The sequence below is a fragment of the Cydia splendana genome, chromosome 3 (assembly GCF_910591565.1).
Source record: "Cydia splendana chromosome 3, ilCydSple1.2, whole genome shotgun sequence".
Lineage (NCBI taxonomy): Eukaryota > Metazoa > Arthropoda > Insecta > Lepidoptera > Tortricidae > Cydia > Cydia splendana.
In genome coordinates this window covers 24864437-24887828 of record NC_085962.1, presented here as the reverse complement: position 1 = coordinate 24887828, position 23392 = coordinate 24864437, and the positions used below count along the sequence as shown (strand labels likewise).

At 37.6% G+C, this 23392-nt stretch overlaps 1 long non-coding RNA gene across 1 annotated transcript in view; it reads left to right on the top strand.

Moving 5' to 3' along the window:
* The first annotated feature begins 568 nt into the window (after positions 1-568).
* The window catches only part of LOC134789394 (uncharacterized), a 485188-nt gene continuing 462364 nt past the window's right edge, over positions 569-23392 (top strand). The window contains exon 1 of the long non-coding RNA XR_010144040.1: positions 569-840. This is a non-coding gene — a long non-coding RNA (uncharacterized LOC134789394). The remainder of the gene's footprint in view (positions 841-23392) is intronic.

The window sequence follows — 23392 nt, the reverse complement described above, 5'->3', positions numbered from 1 at the left end:
TTATCTGGAAAAACCGTAGTATAAGCTTTCATACGAAAACCCGCCTGGTCAGAGCCTTGGTCTTTCCCATCTTCATGTACGGAGTAGAGACATGGACAATACTGGCAAGAGAGAGACAAAGAATCGACGCATTCGAAATGTGGTGCTAGAGGCGAATGCTTAGGATACCGTGGACGGCCAAGCGCACAAATGCGTCTATTCTTTCCCAACTGGGCATCAAAACACGTTTGTCCACCATCTGCCGACATCGGTTGCTGGCATACTTTGGCCATGTAATGCGAAGAGGAGCTGAGAGTCTCAAGAAACTGGTCGTGATTGGTGGAGTGGAAGGCAAGAGAGGTCGCGGTCGCTCGCCAACCAGGTGGACTGACCAAGTTAGAGAAGCCACTTCCTCGAGCAAATTCCATCAAGCAGTAAGGGCAACAATGGATCGAGACCGATGGAGACAGCTGATCAAGGATAGTGAAACCTAGTGATCACGATCCTCAGGAATGAGGGAACGACTGAAGAGAGAGAGAGAGAGAGAGATTTGGGCAATTATAACCCTAAAGGACTAGTTAGGGTTCCGTAGCCAAATGGCAAACAACGGAACCCTTATGGATTCGTCATGTCTGTCTGTCTGTCTGTCTGTCCGTCCGTATGTCACAGCCACTTTTTTTTGAAACTATAAGAACTATACTGTTGAAACTTGGTAAGTAGATGTATTCTGTGAACCGCATTAAGATTTTCACATAAAAATAGAAAAAAAAACAATAAATTTTGGGGGTTCCCCATACTTAGAACTGAAACTCAAAAATTGTTTTTTCATCAAACCCATACGTGTGGGTTATCTATAGATAGGTCTTCAAAAATGTGGTATTATCTATGAAAAGGGAACTTATTGTCGATGGCGCTTACGACACTAACATCGATGAGCACTAAACGTAGTAGTTTAAAATTGGTGATTCTGGCCCATTTTAGTTATTTTGATTTCCAATTTAGCAATTAAGTTTCTTTGATTACCACCACCATATTTACAGACTTCTACAAGGATTTCATGCATTATTTTCCAGTATGTATAAGTCCTTGAACTACGTTATTGCTTGTCAGAAACACGACGGCTCATTATTTTCTCGATAGAATCTTAAGTTGAAAACATGCCTAACACTGTCTTTATTTCCTTATGTTAGAAGTACTAGAACGAAAATGTATATGAAACTTACTTCAGTCGATAGCTTTTAAGTAAATCTTCATTATTGCTTGTCCTTTTATCGATACGTTAATTTTTTCATTCATCATTTGATGAATTCAACATTTTGCCTACTAAATTACACCCTACGCGGCAATACCTTGCGCCTATTCCTCACGCCAGTACGCCCGTGACCACTGTCAGCGTCGGACCTGTGCTAGTTTAGCGGACGTTTCATAAAATGGGTAATCACAGTATAAATATGCAAATATGTTATACACACAATGTTTTTCAACATACTTACGAAGAAAAGCAAAATAATTCTTAAATACGGTGACATTTCAGACATTCGTCCGTCATATTCTCATTTTATAACAAGTTGGGCAGCAAAGGCACACACCCATCTAACCAATCCGGAATTCAGTCACGATTGATAAATTGTGTAAACATATTTTAAAAGGCTATAAAATTAATCAAATTGAATAATTTAGACTGGTCACATTTTTGTAAAAATCGATTTCTACTGGCAAAACATATTACTTTTTGGCAACCGGGTTTTTTAACCTAATTAGACCCCGCTAAATCCGAATTTGCCGGTTGCTTGGTCGAATTCTTGACTGGAAGTGAGATATGTGATATTAAAGGTCCCTTTTTTTAGTTTTTCGTAAATAACTCGTAAACGGTGGCCAATATAAAAAAAATGAACTAATAATCTACACAAAATTTTCAATAAAAAAGATTCAGTACATTTTTAGCAGGGATCAATATTTAAAAAGATAATAAAGAGGGAAAGTTAATTATAATAAATTCTAAGGTTCCTTGTTTTTATTTTTTCGTTAATAATTTGAAAAGTATGACTCATAGCAAAAACAAATCTTACACATAAATCATCATCATCATCATCTCAGCCATAAGACGTCCACTGCTGAACATAGGCCTCCCCCTTGGACCTCCATACGTGCCGGTTGGAAGCGACCCGCATCCAGCGTCTTCCGGCGACCTTAACAAGATCGTCTGTCCATCTTGTGGGTGGACGTCCTACGCTGCGCTTGCTAGTCCGTGGTCTCTACTCGAGCACATTTCGACCCCATCGGCCATCTTCTCTGCGTGCAATGTGGCCTGCCCATTGCCACTTCAGCTTGCTAATCCGGTGGGCTATGTCGGTGACTTTAGTTCGTCTACGGATCTCCTCATTTCTGATTCGATCACGTAGAGAAACTCCGAGCATAGCCCTCTCCATAGCTCGTTGAGCGACTTTGAGTTTTGAGATGAGGCCGGTAGTGAAAGACCACGTTTCGGAGCCGTAAGTCATCACTGGTAACACACATTGATTAAAGACTTTCGTCTTGAGGCACTGAGGTATGTCGGACGAAAAGACATTACGTAGTTTCCCGAACGCTGCCCAACCGAGTTGGATTCGGCGGTTGACCTCTTTCTCGAAGTTGGACCTACCTAATTGGACTACTTGTCCTAGGTAGATGTACGAGTCAACAACTTCGAGTACCGAGTTCCCAACAGAGACTGGGATGGGCACAACATTGGCATTTGACATAAGTTTCGTCTTGTCCATGTTCATTTTCAAGCCCACCCGTTGTGAAACTCGGTTGAGGTAATCGAGCATCATGCTGAGTTCCTCCATCGACTTTGCCATGACTACGATATCGTCGGCAAACCGAAGGTGAGTGATGTATTCGCCGTTGATGTTGATGCCAAGTCCTTCCCATTCCAGGAGCTTGAAGGCGTCTTCCATTACGGCAGTAAACAGTTTCGGAGAGATAACGTCTCCCTGCCTTACGCCTCTTTGCAATGGAATCGCCCTCGTGCTCTGCTCCTGTACTCGGACCGACATGGTGGCGTTATTATACAAACACTTCAACACTTCGATGTACCGATAGTCAATATGGCATCGCTGAAGAGACTCAAGCACCGCCCATGTTTCCACCGAATCGAAGGCTTTCTCATAGTCCACAAACGCTAAGCATAATGGCAAGTTATACTCTTCGGTCTTCTGTATAACTTGCCGCAGCGTATGGATGTGGTCTATGGTACTATAGCCTTTTCGGAAACCGGCTTGTTCGGGAGGCTGGAAGTCATCAAGTCTGTGTTCGAGACGGTTCGTGATGACCCTTGAAAACAGCTTATAGACATGGCTCAGAAGCGTGATGGGTCTGTAGTTCTTCAATAGGTTGTTATCACCTTTTTTGAAGAACAACACCACCTCGCCTCTATTCCATGTTTCAGGCGTTATGCCCTCGGACAAGGCGGAATTAAAGAGCTTCTGGAGGACTTTAAGTACCGGTGTTCCACCCGCTCTCAGAAGCTCTGAAGTGATTTCGTCTTTGCCCGGCGCCTTGTTGTTCTTAAGCTGCTTCAGGGCCATCCTAATCTCGTACAGACTGATGTCCGGGATATCTTCGGTATAATGTCGGGACAGCTTGGCTCTTGGATCTCCTACCAAGCTGTCAACGGGCTTTGCGATCGAAGTGTATAACTGTCCATAGAACCTCTCGATCTCACCTAAAACCTCCGCTTTGCTCGACGCTATGCTGCCATCTTCCCGTTTCAGCTTTGTCAGCTGGCTTTGCCCAATAGATTGCCTTGCTTTGCTTGCGTTGCTTTGTCCTTTGCGAACACTTTGGAGCCTTGGTTTCGCTCAATAGTCTCTTTAATACGGTTAGTATTAAAGAGACGCAGATCATGTCGCAAGGACTTAGATATACGTCTATTGAGCTGCCTATATGACTCCGCGTCATCGGGAGACTGCAACTGTAGCGAGCGTCGTTCAGCCATGAGGTTTAAGGTTTGCTCGATCAATTTCTGAGGTCTATCTTTACGGCGGGGTCTAAAAAACCTAGATAGTCGTTGATTTCGTCCACTGAAGCCAAGTTCTCTAGGCAAGCAAAGCGGTTAGAGAGCTCGAGTTGAAAGCTTTCGGGGTTTTGAACATGGGCTCGAGTAGGTCGGAGCGTAGACTTCATCAGGCTGGACCTTTCAAGTTTAATATTGATATTCAGTGTGCCTCTTACGATTCGGTGATCACTACCGGTCTTTACCCTGTTGATCACACATAAATAATAAACATAAAATTTCCTACAAGAAACATGTAGAACACTTTTCGCTAGGATCAATATTTAAAAAGACAAAGCAGCCGGTAAGTTAATTACAATCAATTTTATAGTCCCTTTTTAGTTTTTTGTAAATAACTCGTAAACGGTGTCCCATAGCAAAATAGGTTTTATGAATAAATAATTTACATAAAATTTCCTGCAAAAAACATCTGAACACTTTTCTCTAGGATCAATATTTAAAACGATATTAAAGGAAGAAAGTTCATTACAATCAATTCACATGTCACTTTTTTTAGTTTTTAGGGTCCCGTACCTCAAAAGGAAAAAACGGAACCCTTATAGGATCACTCGTGCGACTGTCTGTCTGTCTGTCCGTCTGTCACAGCCCATTTTCTTCAAAAGTACTGGACCAATTAAGTTTGACGACCGGTCTGGCCTAGTGGGTAGTGACCCTGCCTATGAAGCCGATGGTCCCGGGTTCGAATCCTGGTAAGGGCATTTATTTGTATGATGATACAGATATTTGTTCCCGAGTCATGGTTGTTTTCTATGTATTTAAGTATTTATATATTATATATATCGTTGTCTGAGTACCCATAACACAAGCCTTCTTGAGCTTACTGTGGGGCTTAGTCAATTTGTGTAAAAATGTCCTATAATATTTATTTATTTATTTATTTATTTATTTATTTATTTATTTAAGTTGAAATTTGGTACACACATGTAAATTCGTGACCCAAAGACGGACATCTTACGTAAACAAATGAATTTTAAACATGGAGGCCACTTTTTAGCCAAGGGGGGTTAGTTAACATTAAGAACCTATTTTGCTATGGGCCACCGTTTACGAGTCATTTACGAAAAACTTAAAATAGGGACCTGGAAATTGATTATAATTAACTTACCCACTTTAATACCTCATTAAATATTGATCGTAGCGAAAAAGTGTACAAAACCTTTTTTGTGGACAATTTTATGTTCAATATTTATGTATAATATTTTTTGCAACTGCCCCCGTTGCAACCGTTTACGAGTTATTTACGAAAAAAAAGCGACCTGTGAACTGAATGTGATTAACTTTCTTCCTTTAATATCGTTTTAAATATGGATCCTAGAGAAAAGTGTTCAGATGTTTTTTGCAGAAAATTTTATGGATATTATTTATTCATAAAAACCTATTGTGCTATGGGACACCGTTTACGAGTTATTTACAAAAAACTAAAAAGGGACTTTAAAATTGATTATAATTGACTTACCGGATGCTTTCTCTTTTTAAATATTGATCCTAGCGAAAAGTGTTCTACACCCATGCATCCGAGTATTTATGTGTTTTGGCTAGTCTGGGGTTTATGCCTGCAATTGATAAACCTACGAGGAACAATAGCTGTTTGGATCACTTCTTTGTAAGGTCAGTGAGGAATTTTGCGTCAGTGGTCTGTGTCTCTGACATTACAGACCATGACCTAGTTATGATCGGTATCTCAATCCCCAATAAGGTTAATATTACAAAGCCATCCAAAACTGTGATCAGCCAGGATTTTGAAGCCATCGGAGCGGCGCTAAAAGAAGAAAACTGGCACACAGTCACTAGTAAAACATCAGCTAATGAAGCCGCAGAAGCCTTTTACTCCATATTGTCTAACCTAATTTCAAAACATTCTTCATGCAGATCAGTTAGTAATTCAAAATTTATTATAAAACCCTGGATGACTCCAGGCTTGATTAAATGCTCTAGAGTTAAGGACAAACTACATATCAATCACAGGAAACACCCCCATAATGAAATAGCCAAAATAACTTATACTAGATATAGAAATTTTTATATAAGCATTTTACGAAAAACCAAGGATGATTATGACCGGAAACAACTTTTGGATAATAAAAAACACCCGAGGAAACTTTGGAGAATTATTAGAGACATATCTCACCTAAATCGGGATAGGCATACACCCCATGAACTAGCCACCATCAAGCCTAATTTTTCTGACTTCCTAAATCACACCAATGAATTCTTCTCCTCAGTGGGCAAAAACCTAGCAAATGTTATACTCTCTGAAAAAAACAAGAGTGAGGCCACACTTGCGACTGAAATAGCCTTAACAAACTCCCCTCTTCGATCAATGTTCTTAAATCCTACCGACGATACTGAAGTAGAAAAATTAATCATGTCCTTAAACCCTGTCCGGCATTGATAAACTAAACACTCGTATTTTAAAAATCCTAAAAAACTATATCGTCAAACCACTTGTACATATTTTTAACCTCAGCATTTCATCGGTTTCTTTTCCGGAGTGCTGGAAAGTAGCTGCAGTAGTTCCCGTTCATAAATGAGGTGACAAGAGCCTCCCCGGGAATTATCGCCCTATTTCTCTTCTCAGCAGTCTGTCTAAAATACTGGAAAAGATTATTAATAATCAACTAATCAACTTTCTTGAATCAGAACACCTACTCTCTCAAAGACAATATGGCTTTCGGAAAAAGAGATCTTCTGAACAAGCCGCCACCTTACTGGTTAACCTTGTCTCGTCCTATCTTGACAGAGGAGAATCCTGCGTGGGAATCTTCCTAGATCTGGCCAAGGCGTTTGACACTGTCTCAATCCCGATTTTGCTAAGGAAGCTTGAACTGTTAGGCATTCGCGGTATCGCATGGAACTGGTTCCAAAGCTACCTTACAAACCGGAAGCAGTGTGTAAGACTCGGCACTTTAGTCAGTGATTCAGCCCCGATAACCTTCGGTGTGCCACAGGGAAGCGTCCTCGGTCCCACTCTATTTCTGATCTACCTCAATGACTTAATCTCTCTACCCGTCAGTCAGGCAGAAATTATCTGCTACGCAGACGACACTGCTCTGCTGTTTCACGATGTCTCCTGGGCTCGTTGCTTCGCGGTAGCAGAGACAGGTTTGACTGTGATTGCCAAGTGGCTCGCTGACAACCTGCTTTCACTTAATATTTCAAAAACAAAATACTTATGTTTTCATAAAACGGCCTCTTCTGCCCCCAGCTCGCGACCAGATCTCAAGCTTTCTTGTGGCAGTGCAGAGGATGACCCAGCTATTCACTCGAGTAGAGTTTTCGATGTGGTTAGTAATTGTACCACCGTAAAGTACCTGGGCATTACGCTTGATGAAAATCTTAATTTCAAAAAGCACATCGAATTGTTGTCTGCTAGAGTCCGAAAGGTTGTATTCATTATGAAGCTGCTACGAAATTCTGCTACGAGGGAGTTGCTTAAGCTTGTATACACTTCGATTTGTGAATCCATCCTATCATACTGCATTGGTGTGTGAGGTGGCTCCACTAGCTCTGCACTACTGCCTCTCGAAAGGACCCAAAGGTTTGTGCTCAAGGTCATGCCCGGGAAACCCGGGTTGTTTCCGACTGTTTCCCTTTATAAAGACGCGGATGTTCTTAGTGTCAGGCAATTATTAATCCTACGAGTTGCAACTCACGTGCATCAAAAAACTATAAACTCTGAAGAATATATTACCCTAATCCGTAATCGAGTCTTTAGAATTCCTACGCCCATCGTAAAAACCACATTCGCGAGGCGTTTTCCTAACTTCCTGCATCCGTATATTTACAATTCAGTAGTAAAGGCATGCAACATATCTGAAAAGTCTCCTCTTGAAGCAAAACTCATAATTAAGAACTGGTTGAAAGATCTTAACTATATTCGAACTGAGATGCTGTTGAAGGTCATCACCTAATCCCTCACATGATAACCATCTCTGTAGCCTTACGCCTTACACACACTCGCACACACACACGCAAACACACACACACATACACACGCACCATTTTTTCATTCCTTTTTTCTTTCTTTGAATTTCATAATTTCCTTAATTATTAGTTTATTAGATTAGTTTCTTCTTAACCTTTTGCTTACAAATTGAAAACTCGGCTGCCACGTCACAGGGATAGCCTAGTGTGGGGCCACAGGATATATATATATATTGTCAACAAGGTTATTTCAAATAAATATTATTCTTATTATTCTTATTCTTATGTTTCTTGTAGGAAATTTTATGTTTATTATTTGTGTAAAATTTGTTTTTGCTATGAGTCATACTTTTCAAATTATTAACGAAAAAATAAAAACAAGGAACCTTAGAATTTATTATAATTAACTTTCCCTCTTTATTATCTTTTTAAATATTGATCCCTGCTAAAAATGTACTAAATCTTTTTTTATTGAAAATGTTGTGTCGATTATTAACGTTTAACAAGTTTTTTTATATTGGCCACCGTTTACGAGTTATTTACGAAAAACTAAAAAAAGAGACCTTCAAAAATTGATTATAATTAACTTTCCCGCCTTAATATCTCTTTGAATATTGATCCTAGCGAACAATTGTACGGAATCTTTCTTGTAGGCAATTTTATGCAGATTACTTATGTTTAAGAAAATTTTTGCTATGCGCCACCGTTTAAGAGTTATTTACGAAAAACTAAAAAAAAGGGACCTTTAATATCAACTATCTCACTTCCAGTCAAGAATTCGATCAATCAAACGGCAATTTCGGATTCAGCGGGGTCTAATTAGGTTAAAAAACCCGGTTGCCTGGTTAATATGTTTTGCCAGTCGAAATCGATTTTTACAAAAACATGATCAGTCAAGTATACACTCATATTGTATACATATAATTAATAATTATTTAGGTACACTCACCGACCTCACCGTCTTACCTACCATTTTTAGGGTTCCCTACCCAAAGGGTAAAACGGAACCCTATTAGTAAGACTCCGCTGTCCGTCCGTTCGTCCGTCCGTCTGTCAGCAGGCTGTATCTCACGAACCGTGATAGCTAGACAGTTGAAATTTTCACAGATGATGTATTTCTGTTGCCGCTATAACAACAAATACTAAAAAGTACGGAACCCTCGGTGGGCTCAGTGGGCGAGTCCGACTCGCGCTTACCCGGTTTTTAATTTCATTAAGTACTCATCAAAATTCGAATTTACTAATAAATCTTTTTCAATATTAATTGCCGAACTAAAAATCCCGGAACTGACGATTCAGAATACCGATGTCGTCAGAATAAGGACGTAGACGTGCTGCGCGGGAATGGTGCGGTGCGCCGCGCGGGGCGCCCGCCTGCCCGTTCTACCACTCATCTGCTTCACCCCCTTGAAAACGTAAAACTCGAGTATAAGAGCGCCTTAAATATTCTATACACTTTTTCGCTAGGATCAATCTTCTTCTCCTTCAACCTAGCGTTTTAGCTAAGCGTCCGGTCTTCAGCATCCTCTGATGTGAGTAGATTTTAAGTAGATTACTTATGTATCAGAACATTTTTTGGTACAGGCCACCGTTTACGAGTTATTTACAAAAAATATTAACAATTGATCATATTTAACTTTTTACCTTAAATATTTTTTTAAATACTGATCCTAGCGAAAAAGTGTATAGAATATTTAATGTAGACAATTTTACGCAGATTACTTATGTATCAGAACATTTTTGCTACAGGTCACCGTTTACGAGTTATTTATAAAAAACTACAAAGGGACCTTTAAACCCGATGACTGATAAGTTCATCAGCGTCACATAACATAAATTGACCTCCGCATTGGATAGACAGCAACATTGAATGTTCCAGTAATCAAAGAAACTTAATTGCTAAATTGGAAATCAAAATAACTAAACTGGGCCAGAATCCCCAATTTTAAACTACTACGTTTTGTGCTCATCGATGTTAGTGTCGTAAGCGCCATCGACAATAAGGTCCCTTTTCATAGATAATACCACAATGATATTGAGGTTTCTAAAATAAGAGAATAATAAAACTAAAAAACTTCCACCGAAAATTGGTTTGAACGAGATCTAGTAACCCCTAGTTTTTTTTTAATACGTCATAAATCGTAAACCGCTATTTTATTATGTTACTTGCTGCTACGGAACCCTTCATGGGCGAGTCCGACTTGCACAAGGCCGCTTTTTTTTTGTTAGTATCTTCTCAAGACGTTTTTAAAGTAGACTAAATTTGCTACAATACGAGACTCTAATCGTCTCTGTACCTAGATCTAGGAGATATCGATACATAGCCTTTCAAAATTTATATTTTTGTAAAAATTGAATTCGTAGGCTAAGTGAGTGCAGTGAGTATGCAATGCACTTTTGTCTCAGGGGATGCCGCTTGGCACGATGGTTCCTTAGGTAAAACAAAGCTGATTACGCCCGGGTTACACAAGATTGTACCGTGACTACCCCCCATAAAGGGAGGGGAAAGGGTCGGATCCCCAGGTCCAATCTATGCTATATATCTTCCTGCTCTTAGTAACTAGGGCAAGCTATATATCATTTTCAAATATATTTAATAATCAAACGAACTTACCTGTGAAGTTTGATTACAATTATACGAGTATCCAAATCCAAGACAACAATATAATTTACTGAGCAGCAGTACATGGAATCATGCCGTCCTTGTCACACATTTTAGAGATATAATATTTAAAAAACAAGTTCGCACTGTCCCTCTCACTCGCTACGCTATCATCCCCCGCCATCCCACTCCGACACCGCTCCTCAGATACCCGTCATTATTTCAGAGTGAATCTTTTTGTGTTATGCACTGAGACTATTTTATTTTTATTTTCGGGGATGGGGGGCGGGACTTTGTTGTCTTGGATTTGGATACTCGTATAATTGTAATCAAACTTCACAGGTAAGTTCGTTTGATTATTAATTATACTTCCTATCCAAATCCAAGACAACAATATAATTTACTGAGCAGATGTTCAGAGCCTTGTATCTAAATACAGATGCGAAAATAAAATGAAATATCGATATCAAATCAGTAAGTTACGTATACCGTTACTGATATTACTAATTTCAGCTGAAGAGAACAACGGTGTCTCATAAGAGGTACATATTAATTTATACCAAAAAATTGTAATTATTTATCTACCTACAAATGTAATTTTATGTAGATATACAGGGTGAAATTTAATTCACTGGCCAAATTGAAACACCCGAAAGAACTCGAAAAAATATTAAACACGTGTTTTTTCTTTTAATACCGCTCAGTACATTTTTTTCGAAATAACTCATCATCAAGTTGTCCTAAAAACCTCGTACGTTATGGTGAACCGACAACTACCCACTACACCCGCTTCTCTCTTATCAGTTAAGGTCATTGACACCCCGCCCCTCCCGCTGTTTGCAATAGCGTCACCAATTATGAACCCTATTGCAGCGAGATAAGACGCTTACCTACATAAGTTGCTAATTTTTCCTTCATACTTTAACGGGCTTAGATCCGTCAAAATGCAAAGGCAACCCATTTTTAATCTAAAATATTATTTCTGACTAATGATTATTAACAAAACGTCCGTGGCTTAAAAACAATGAGTAAAAACTAGGTCAGGAATCTTTGCATTCAGGCGTATTTAAAAAATTGAATCATCTTATGTACTTACATTTGATTAAAAGTCGACGCAATTAACGAAAGTCCCACGAGATGGTACTCTTGGATTCAATCCTTGTCTGCGAAGGCGTGGAACTGATTCCATTTCGTATAATCTTTGTGCACCACGTAAACACTCACCACTTAATAAATAACACCGTACCATTTCCTAATATTCCCGGTTCGAAAACATTTTTTTAAACCTTAGTACGCGCGCGATTATTATTTTAAGGTTGGCGAGTGACTAATCATTTATGCTAACCGTTATGTTTACCGCTAGCGCGGAATGGTTTAGACTACCCTCGAAATTGATAAACCTGCCTACCATCGCCAACACTAACTAGGTGGACCCTATTGCAACGATTATAAGGTTTAGTGAAGGTCAGATAAGGGTTTTGCTGATGTTGTTGTTAAAACCTACTATTAGGTTTGTTTACATTTGTGGTAATAGGGTGACCACGACTCGTGGAAAGTATTTAAAATTTGAAAAATTAAAATTAAAAAAAATGTACTCTTTTTTTTCGCTAAATAGATTCCTTAAGTGTAACCTAGTGCCTGGAATGAATATGGCCAGTGATTTAAATTTCACCCTGTATATATATCATAATAATATTTTATTATAATGATGGGCATCATTAATTAACTTAAATTATTATTCTTAAATTACTTGAATCAATATTCCTTTGTGGTGAAAGTAAAAAACAAAAAAGTAGGTATAAAACTTTCTTTGGTTACATTGTAATACCTATTGGTAAGTTGTTTAAATGTAATTTTGCCATTGCTTATGTACTTAAACCATGACGCCATTGAAAGGTGTGTTCAATCTTTAGTTAGCTCTCAATCAATATTGGACCCATTATATTATTGATATTTCAATTTCATTAAAATACAAGTATACAATGTTTTAATTTTCAAGATTATAATAACTTCAACGGTTGAGGATGTGTGTTTTCTGTCAGACACTATATGTACTTATAAATAAGCCGTTTTGTATCATTTAGATTTTTCCAACCACTCACTGGATGTAATTATTTTATGCGTTATGATTTAACTATGAATGCGTGTCTTTTTAAGTATTGACACTAAAATATAACTTTATGACACTTTGCAATGAATATTCAATACAACAATAAATACCCTCTTCTATACACAGCTTATAAATGTGGGTAAAGGAGATTTTTCTTCATTGCAAGGTTGTCGTTGAAATCAAGTTTCTATACTTTTAGACTAAGTCCGGACAACGACTAGTAGAAAATCCTGTAGGTATTGTTTTGAAACTTATCATTTTTCAAATTTTCATTATAATTCAGCTTTAAAATATAGATTTATATAGTTGGTCAAACCAATTTGTCAGTCAGTAACAACCAGGAAAACTATACTTATCCTTTTCTTTTGGGTACTAGTACTAGTGTAAGACAAAGATAGTATGATTCTCTCTGTCCTTGATTGAAATGAGACAGTCACATTCTCAAACAATATGTAAATAGCTAAATAATATATATAGATAGACTACCTTTATTAATAAATAAGTCGTCTTTCTTTACGTATCTTACGTATCTGACCGATGACGACTACACGTGATACAAGTGGTAAGTAAACTTTGGTAGATTGTAGTGTAGGTAGGTGTTAAATTATGATATTATATTTGTGAACGAAATATAAGGCTTTACTTGAAATTTAACTTTCAAGGCGTAACTTATAGTAACATTTTTTAACGTTACAATAAGACTGTGCAGCGTGCACAGTATTCTTGTGATACCTACACAACCAACAATAATTAGAAAATCACAGATAGGAGTTATTTTTAAACACAAGTTCTATTTAATAATTCAGATAGAAATATAAAAATTAGGTGAGTTGACCGTGACGTCACGATGTAAATGTTTTATGTAAATTCCATATTATTAGCAAACCGTTTTGACAGTTCAAAAAAAGTAGGAAAATACCCTATTATAACTGTACAGCAAGACAATATGACAACCTAGAGCATTTAAATTAATGACAATATTAAATTTTATTATTGTTTAAGGATATCAATCCTTTATTGCGATTGTCAATCTAGCTATTTAGCGAAAGCGATTCATGTAACAGGTTACAGCATTTAACTCTGGTTGCAAGGTTGTACAATTGTGCATATTGGTTTTCAGCTGAGGTTTCCAGCGTTGATTTCGCGTCGTGGGATGTATGCGTCAACCACGGCGCAGCCCTTGTTAGTTGCGGCGACGACGGTCCCCTGAAGTTTAGAGCCGAGATAACCAGTAAGCAAATCGTACTGGATTTGTTACGAGTAGGTAAATTGGGCTCGTTGAGATGGTATATATTTGACTGCAGGTCAAATATTGAATGCAAAATCGTTTAAAGGGTTACATATATCACTTTCCATATATTGTTCACTCGTCATACAGCACCGTTTGTGTACATTTTGTTACCAGGATTTTAGCCTGCATTAATACCAATTAAATTACTTCAACATAACTAAAATCTCCTCTGTATTTCACATACGTAAAGCCACAGTCACATCACTATTAAAGTGGAGTCAACATAAAGATCTGGATACAGACTATGACAAGTACATTACATTGGCATCAACACTGTTACAGTGGAGCAACGTTATATATCTTTGACTCAGTTTACAACGAGCAAAGCGTCTGCAGACCAAACATACCGAAGAGCGTAAAGACCGAAGAACGAAGTGACTGAAGAACGAAGTGATCGAAGAGCGAAGCGGCTGAAGAGCGTAGCATCCGAAGAGCGAAGCGACCGAAGAGCGTAGCATCCGAAGAGCGAAGCGACCGAAGAGCGAAGCGACCGATGAGCCAAATGACCGAAGCAATCGAAGAGCGAGTCAATCATTATTATGTAGTTTTAGATATTACGCAATAATCATCATAAATCTTCAACACAATAAATGTGGAGTAAAGATAGCCTCGTCACTATTAATGCGGGGCAAATTTAACCTCGACGCTGTGAAAGCGGAGCTCTCGACACAATTACTGTGGAGTAAATATAGTCTCCTCACTATTAAAGTGGGGCAAAGTTACCCTCAACGCTGTTAAAGCGGAGTTCTCGACACAATTAATGTGGAGTAAAGATAGCCACGTCACTATTAAAGTGGGGCAAATTTAGCCTCAACGCTGTTAAAGCGGAGCTCTCGACACAATTATTGTGGAGTAATGATGGCCTCTTCACTATTAAAGTGGGGCAAAGTTACCCTCAACGCTGTTAAAGCGGAGTTCTCGACACAATTAATGTGGAGTAAAGATAGCCACTTCACTATTAAAGTGGGGCAAATTTAGCCTCAACGCTGTTAAAGCGGAGCTCTCGACACAATTATTGTGGAGTAATGATGACCTCTTCACTATTAAAGTGGGGCAAATTTACCCTCAACGCTCTTGAAGCGGAGTTCTCGACACAATTAATGTGGAGTAAAGATAGCCTCTGCACTGTTAAAGTGGGGCAAATATAACCTCAACGCTGTGAAGGCGGAGCTCTCAACACAATGATTGTGGAGTAATGATAGCCTTTTCACTATTAAAGTGGGAGAAATTTTGCTTTTAATCTCGTTTGTAACTAAATATTTATGTGATATGAATTTTAATTTATACGTGTCAATTAATGTGCAATATTATAAACTCTCCTTTTGTCATTGACTTTTATTTGGTAACACGTTTAATACCGAGTACCTACCTGTTTGATGATCATCTTGTTGCATAGTTTACCTAAGCTTGTAAAGTACTCACTCTACTTAAATTACCAAATTCTGAATCCCAGTTGTCATTAGAAGGTTTTACTTATATTTCCGATACGATTTACGCATGGGTTAATGAACCTCGACGCTATTGTACTAGCGCAGTATTATTGTTGGACGTAGTCCATAATATTATACTAATCAAGTACCTATACTCTGTCCATGATTTATTTCATTCTAAAATTACATTGAGTTGATAATGTGCAAGTGTCTAAAAAAAAAATTATGTAAGCACATTCATGAGGTTTACACGTACAGAGTAGGTACTATTGTAGAGAGTAACTAATAACTGGCTATGTGATGTTTAGCTTATTATAGCATTGGTACTTAATACTGTCAATCAAGAATGTCTAGTTATCACAAAGCAGGAGATTAACTGATGAGCAAAGGGAGGCGACCACACCGACTGGACCCAAGACTCGACGATACCGCGATGTGCGATTAAAGTACCTAATCCGTTTTAATCCTTACGATCCATTCACTATGTCGGTATTGAAGCACGCATAGCGCGTGCTGGTTGTATACATCGGTTACTGGCATTAAACACTTTAAACAGTCGCTCAAACTATTCTTCAAGTATCTTGTAGATTGTGTATTTAATGAAATTTTTCATTTTACATATAAATGTAGGTACCTGTAGGTATCTTCATAAGATGGTAATTAAACTTGTTGGTTACAGAATATGTATATTTGCACAAAGACACATTTGCTACTGTTCATAAGCACTTATTACCAATCGGCAAGGATTAATATTGTTACCTATCTTTTTTATTGCACGGTAGGGTAGATCGGACATGGTAAGGGCCGTTTTCTTGAAACGATTACGTAGTACGTATAAATACCTAGGTATATAAAGTTTATTCAATTCAGATATGGTTTGTATACTAGTATACAGTATATAAAATCTGTAGGCGAAAGCATGTCAATATAATATAATAATATAGTGTTCGCATTCGTAAACAATTTACTGAGCGAACATTACATAGTATGAATGTACCATTTTTTATTCAAAACATGAAATGTAAGTAATATCTACATATAACTATAACCTTTGGATTTTGAATTAGTCATATAACTGGGTTAAAGGTCATTTTGTGATTTATTTATAGCTCCGTACTTATTTTATTCTAAAAAGAAGGTAGTTGTAACAATTGATTTCGTACGAACGCAAAGATTACTTACTTAGTTGATTTCTTAGGTAATGAGTTTATCACGCTAAATGAAAATACGATTACAAATTAAAGTATACCAGCCATGTCAAGAATTGTAAACGAGACTAGACTTGCCGTGCCGAAAAAACATAAATTTTTCGCTCGGGGGTACGGCGGCGGCCGGCAGTACAAATAATGTTTTAATTCTATCATTATTATCATTCAGCGCTCAATAGACATATTAAAATTACTCACCCTAACTTCATCAATAGAAACACACACACAGATATTTAGAGGAACACTATTTTGGCGAAAATACGTGTGACTCGGACTAACACAAAAACATGTAATGACGGGTATCTGAGGAGCGGTGTCGGAGTGGGATGGCGGGGGATGATAGCGTAGCGAGTGAGAGGGACAGTGCGAACTTGTTTTTTAAATATTATATCTCTAAAATGACAAGGACGGCATGATTCCATGTACTGCTGCTCAGTAAATTATATTGTTGTCTTGGATTTGGATAGGAAGTATAATTCAAATATATTTAGAGATTCCTTATTCTATAAAGTATCACTTCACAACAGGCAGTCATTTGAGCCACATTCCACCTCCTCACCTCAGAAGACAGCACGCCTTGGTAAGGGAAAGCGAGAAAATAGTCCAGTACCCAAACCTACCCGTCTATCAAGAGTTCCTATACCCACCAAAGCACCGCCTGAAATCTCGGAACCCACCATACGAAACAGCAAAAATCCTGCGGGAATGTGGGTTCAATATAAATGAGGAATGGAGAAAGGATCGACTGGATGTCAGATCCGCCTAGACAGTCCCTATCGAACTTCGACCCTACAAAAAAGCCAGGATGTTTTTCGGCTCCCAGAAAGGAATGGTGCCAGATCAATCGACTTCGAACTGATCATGGACGCTGTGCCGATTATATGTTCAAGTGCGGGTGGCGAGACTCGCCAGAGTGTGACTGCGGAGCTCCAAAGCAGACTATCCAGCACATAATAGTCGACTGCCCTAAGAGAAAGTTTATTGGCAACCAAGAAGACTTGCTCGCTCCTAGTGAAGACGCAGCCCTATGGGCCAAGACATTGGATATAGTTCTTTAATTCTTTATTACTTTCTAATACTTTAAGCGACTGGAATCTTGCCATACGATTAAATAAGGCAGTCATACATTTTTTTGGAAAAATATGTAGCGGATTGTGACGATTTCCAAAGAAATTTAATTATGGCCAAAGTCAAAGGTTAAAAATGTAAAACAAAACACTTAACTTGGCGTTTTAAAAGTATGAATATAATATTTTCGTCCCTAAATTATATGAAAATCATACATAACTTGCCCTAGTTCCTAAGAGCAGGAAGAAATATAGCATAGATTGGTCCTATTAGGGAGCCGACCCATTCCGCCCCTTACCTTTTTGGGGGTAGGTTGCCATACGTCCGGATTTGTCCGGACATGTCCGGATTTTTGACCCTTTGTCCGGATTGCGGCCGGCCTTGGCAAGTGTCCGGATTTTTAGGAATGACCTTATAAAATATATGTTTACGTGATATACTGCGTAACGAATGCGATGCGGGTCGGGCGGAGGGAAAGGGAAAGGTAGATCCACGATACAGTACACCGCAGAAAGCAGCGCGCCGCCGCAGGGGCGTCGTTAAAGCTACGCCAAATCTCTGTTACATGAAATGTCCGGATTTTTAAAGTGATGTCCGGATTTTTATCAAAACATTTAATTCTTCCATATGGCAACCCTATGCGTCGGTAATAATGTTTTAACTGAAACAATGTGTAGGTAGTAGGTAGCTTCCTATTCGGGAATCATACTATAATTTTGTTATAAAACGGTTATGAACTTGGTTTATTTATATTGCCGTTATCACCAAAATATCGCATTTACCTACTAGTATTTTTGTCTTTTATGTGATAAGTACATAAAAGATGTTTATAAGGGAAAAGAACGTTTGTGCACAAATTAATTCTTCTCTCTCTTCTTCGATTTAAGAGATATCCTCTTGTCGGTGGAGTATTTTCCATTTCCCCTCTCATAAGCCATAGCCTTGACCTCTTGATACGACACGACACCAGCTTTTCTTTTATTTGGTCTACATAGCTACGTCTTGGTCTGCCCCTGCCTCTCCTTCTCTACTTATTAATTACCTACTCTTTAATTAATTAACTTAATTGAGACGACCTATTATATTTATCTACGTAACCAAGACGTAACCTGATTGTCAGATAAATTGCGAAAAAAAAATTGATATGTCACCAGAAAAGACCATAATAAAAAATCCGGCCAAACCCTGTCGGGCCACGCTCAGTGTAGAGTTCGGTAGTTATCCGTCCGTCACAATAGGCTGCCTTGAACGGGGCTCTATTAGTGGGTGTCCTGCACATAACAAGCAATAGGGAACACTTCTACTATTATAAGAAAGGATAATCAAATCTAAAATGGCTTAATCGATCATGTTCGTCCTAGGTACCTACTGACGGCAGCACAACAAGGTTTAAAGTTCGAATCGCCCTCGGTTCGTCTTATCATCACGTCAGGTCCACTTTCGCCATCGTCAAAATCCACCTCACTCACACCATTAGACTTTTGATATTCAGTTGGTTACTAAGTATAACGTTGTGACTATAATTTATATATTCTACCCAAATACAAACTACCTAAACTTAATTAAAATAAAGTCCAAAAATAAATGAAAGTTGCAAATTCGATATATTTCAGAACGTTTTTATTGAATAATATAATTAATAGTTCATGTAATTTGATTAAACTCTGATCCATAAGTACAGTCACCTCTGCAATAATAATATGTTACACAACGAAGGCCGCAACTATATGTGACACGTTCTTATGGCTCTATACCTAAATAATATCGTGTCAGATATTTTTGCGGCCTATGTTGTGTAACATTTTATTTCAGGTGACTTTACATTACGATACAAGTGCGAAAAGTAGATAATTCGCAAGGAGTGGCGACTGGCGATCGATTAAAACATGACCGAAGGAAATGCTTTAAATCGACACTAGATCATGCAGGGGCAGGAAACTAGCGAACTTCGGTTTTGTAGGAAGTTTATTTTCTGTACGGTAGTATGTAGGTACCTACTATTAGGTAGGTACCATAGTTTAATAAAACATGGTCTTCTCTTCCCAGAGTGACACAAGCCTACGTCACAATAACATTGCCACTTTATATAGCGCTATCGCATATTATCATATAGCGCTGTCGCATGATGACGTAGGCTTGTGTCAGTCACGTGACCACGAAAAGACAGGAAGAGAGTACCAGGCGGAGTATATTATTATACCATGGTAGGTCCTACTTATTCTGTGCTAAGTGTTTCTTTGGCGATGGGAGGGCATAATTAATTGTACTTAAGTATGCAAGAAACGCTAATAAGTATGACGGATTGACACTAATAATTGATTATGATTTATGGGTAAAAAACTTGTGCATGTAATTTGTGTAAAGTTTACAAAAACGCATTAGGTACATAAATGATATTGAAAATAACAACTGAAGTCACAAGTAGAATGTCACCTTTCTATGAAAATGTGACGTTTATAAAATGACAATCCCTCACTTAGTTCATTCGAGTGGGAAAGCTTAGACGGCCTCTATTCCTGTTGAAACTTCATAAAAAAAATTAAAAGTGGACATTATACTTAGTACTTATAAAACAAACTTTGACTCGTTGCACGTATATAGCTTGCGTCGTAACAAATTTCTAAATATCTCGGGCTCGCGTCTATCCGAACAAACACTTCACTAGGTACCAAAATAAAATATAAAGTCCCCGTTTTGTTGAGGCTAATTCTAAGTTTCTTATATTATTTGGTCACGTTGTATTTGGCGAAATAATAAATCAATTGAAAAAATCTGACAATATGTAACTAAGGTCTTTTATTATACTACGTCGGTGGCAAACAATCATACGGTCCGGCTGATGGTAAGCAGTCTCCATAGCCTATGGACGCCTGCAATTCTAGAGGTGTTACATGGTCTTAATTATTTCTAAATGTATACACATTAAAACAAGCTATATAAATTGATTTATTTACTACCTATTAATTTCATATAGGTACACATTATAAGCATACGCCATCACACTGGCACGTGCTGAAATAAAAACGGACTGATTTACGTAACACATGGACTTCCACAATTGCCTAATTATATATCGTCGTCTAGAACCCACAGCACAAGCTTTGTTGAGCTTACTGTGGAAATGTATCATTAAGTAGATTTTTGTAAGATTATCCTTATAATATATATTTATTTTATGTAACACCTCTGGAGTTGCAAGTATCCTTAGGCTACGGTGACCGCTTACCATCTTATACTAGTGGTATTAAAAATTAGACGACCTACCTTTTTCAGCGCTAAGTGTTCAAGCAACAACCACGACACCGAGTCCCGGTAGCTGTGCACCGAATAACCTGCGTACGCGCCGGTTAAAGGGTAACAAGAGACTGAAATTAAAAGAAGTGACGCGTTTTGCACAAGGAAACTGAATAAGTATTGGACAGCGTCGTCACTTTATACACTGCTTTATACCTACATATTATATATTAGCTGGAGTTTGCATTGGGGTGAACAGGGAGCAGTGGAGTCGATGTTAAAATACTTACTTTTTTGTTTGGTTAAAAAGAAATGAATGAATGATTCATTAATAAAAGTAAAATAATAACATAATATTGTAATATGATAATAATTAATCTCGATACCACTTCCAATTAATATACACATAGACCAAGCAAAAAGAAGGTATAGAGGAAAATGCTAGGAACACAATTTTAGACTCCGTAACTTTGTTTACACTATTTAGGGAGTGAACAAATTAAATGTCCCCCGGCCGTAGCCTTTGAGCCGGAGGGGTGAGGGGGGATAAAATAGTCCCATTTTTCCGTTTTTCACTTATATCTTGGAAACTTTGCGTCTTAGCGACATGAATATTTAAACAAACCGAAAGGTGATTAAATTTGCTACAAGTTTAATTTAGCCAAGTTTTTGATATCTTGAATATTTTTCGGGATATCCTCTCTTGAAAGTTTATTTGGGGCTCTCAATTTTATCTTGACTTCTACATCCGTGAAGCTACTAGGCCATGTTTGGTATCGTTTTCGTATAAATCGGGAGTGCCAAATTGATTTATGGTATCACATTGATACCATACCGAAGTAAAAAGAAACATATAAACTTTTTTTTTATGTTTGTTACTCCATATCTGGACCGACTTTGAAAATTCTTTTTTGATTGTATGTATATGCATACAGATTGGTCCCGTTTTTGTCAAAACCCAGTTCTGATGATGGGATAAATGAGGAATCGAGGGAACTCCTCAAATCTTAAAGGCATAGGTATATATAGTTATTTTTGTGTTTTTATCGACAAATCAAGCATATACATTCATAAACAAAAAGAAAACCAAAATAAAATAACATATAATTTCATTAAAAAAAAAAGGGAACCGCCTTCAAAAAACCAACCCACTGAAAAGCACAAAATATTTTTTATATGGCACCCCTATACGTGTCCAGTCCCTATCCCGTCGTAAAGCAAATTTCTGCCAAAAAGTAATTAATACCTAATATAGTTGAATTATCGAGAAGATGGAATTGCATTTGTAGTGGTTGTATGCTGATAGTACAAGAAAATAGAAAATTCAAATATAGAATGCCTGTAAACAAACAATACTACTACATATGCAATTCCACGCTCTCGATTATTCAACTATAATAAGAAAATTAATAATCATCCGGGTAATTACTTACTTTTTGAAGTCGGTGCCAAACCAAAATTTTAGAGAACCGATATTTTAGACAACGAAGAACGCTGCACTTACTTGCATTATAAAGACATCAGAGAGTTTACTCATTAATTTTCAAAAAAAAAAATATTTCAGGTAGATGATAGTAGATACAATTATGTACAATAAAAAGAAAAATAAACTAACTTATCTATAAAATAAAACTAAATTAAAACTATAAACTAAAACTAAATAAAATTAAAATACGTCTAATAAATTGGGCCCTCATTAATTTAGTTCTTGTAGGTATATACTACATATACTCGTATTTTTTTCTGATTGGCAGCAAAGAATGTTTTTGTTGGTTTGGCATCGCCTTCAAAAACTAAGTAATTACCCGGATGATTATTAATTTTCTTATTATTAGGTATTAATTACTTTTTGGCAGAAATTTGCTTTACGACGGGATATGGACTGGACACGTATAGGGGTGCCATATAAAAAATATTTTGTGCTTTTCAGTGGGTTGGTTTTTTGAAGGCGGTTCACTTTTTTTTTAAAAGAAATTATATGTTATTTTATTTTGGTTTTCTTTTTGTTTATTTTTTTTTGACTTGTTAGTGATAGGTACTTCATTTATTTTAGGTTTTGGGCTAAAATACTAGTTTGTTAGGCTCTCAATTTAGTTTTAGTGTAATTTAGTATTAAGTTATTTTGTTTTAGTTTTCTTTTTATTTATTTTTATTTATTTTATTTTATTTATTACTTTTTAGTGATAGGTAAGTACTTCATTTATTTTAGGTTTTGGGCTAAAATACTAGTTTGCTATCTTCTCCATTTTGGGCTAGTAACTACCTACTAATGTTGGTGATGGTCTAACTCGATGATAATCGCGACAAAACATAATATGACGTTTCGGTGCTAAACGATTTGTATGCATATTGCTCCCACTCCTACTTCCAGCCCCAGTCCGATTCCGACTCCCACTCCGACTCCCACTCCCACTCCCACTCCCACTATTTTATCCAAATCGGTTTCAGCAACTTAAATTTGTTGGTAGGTACCGATAGCATCGCCACGT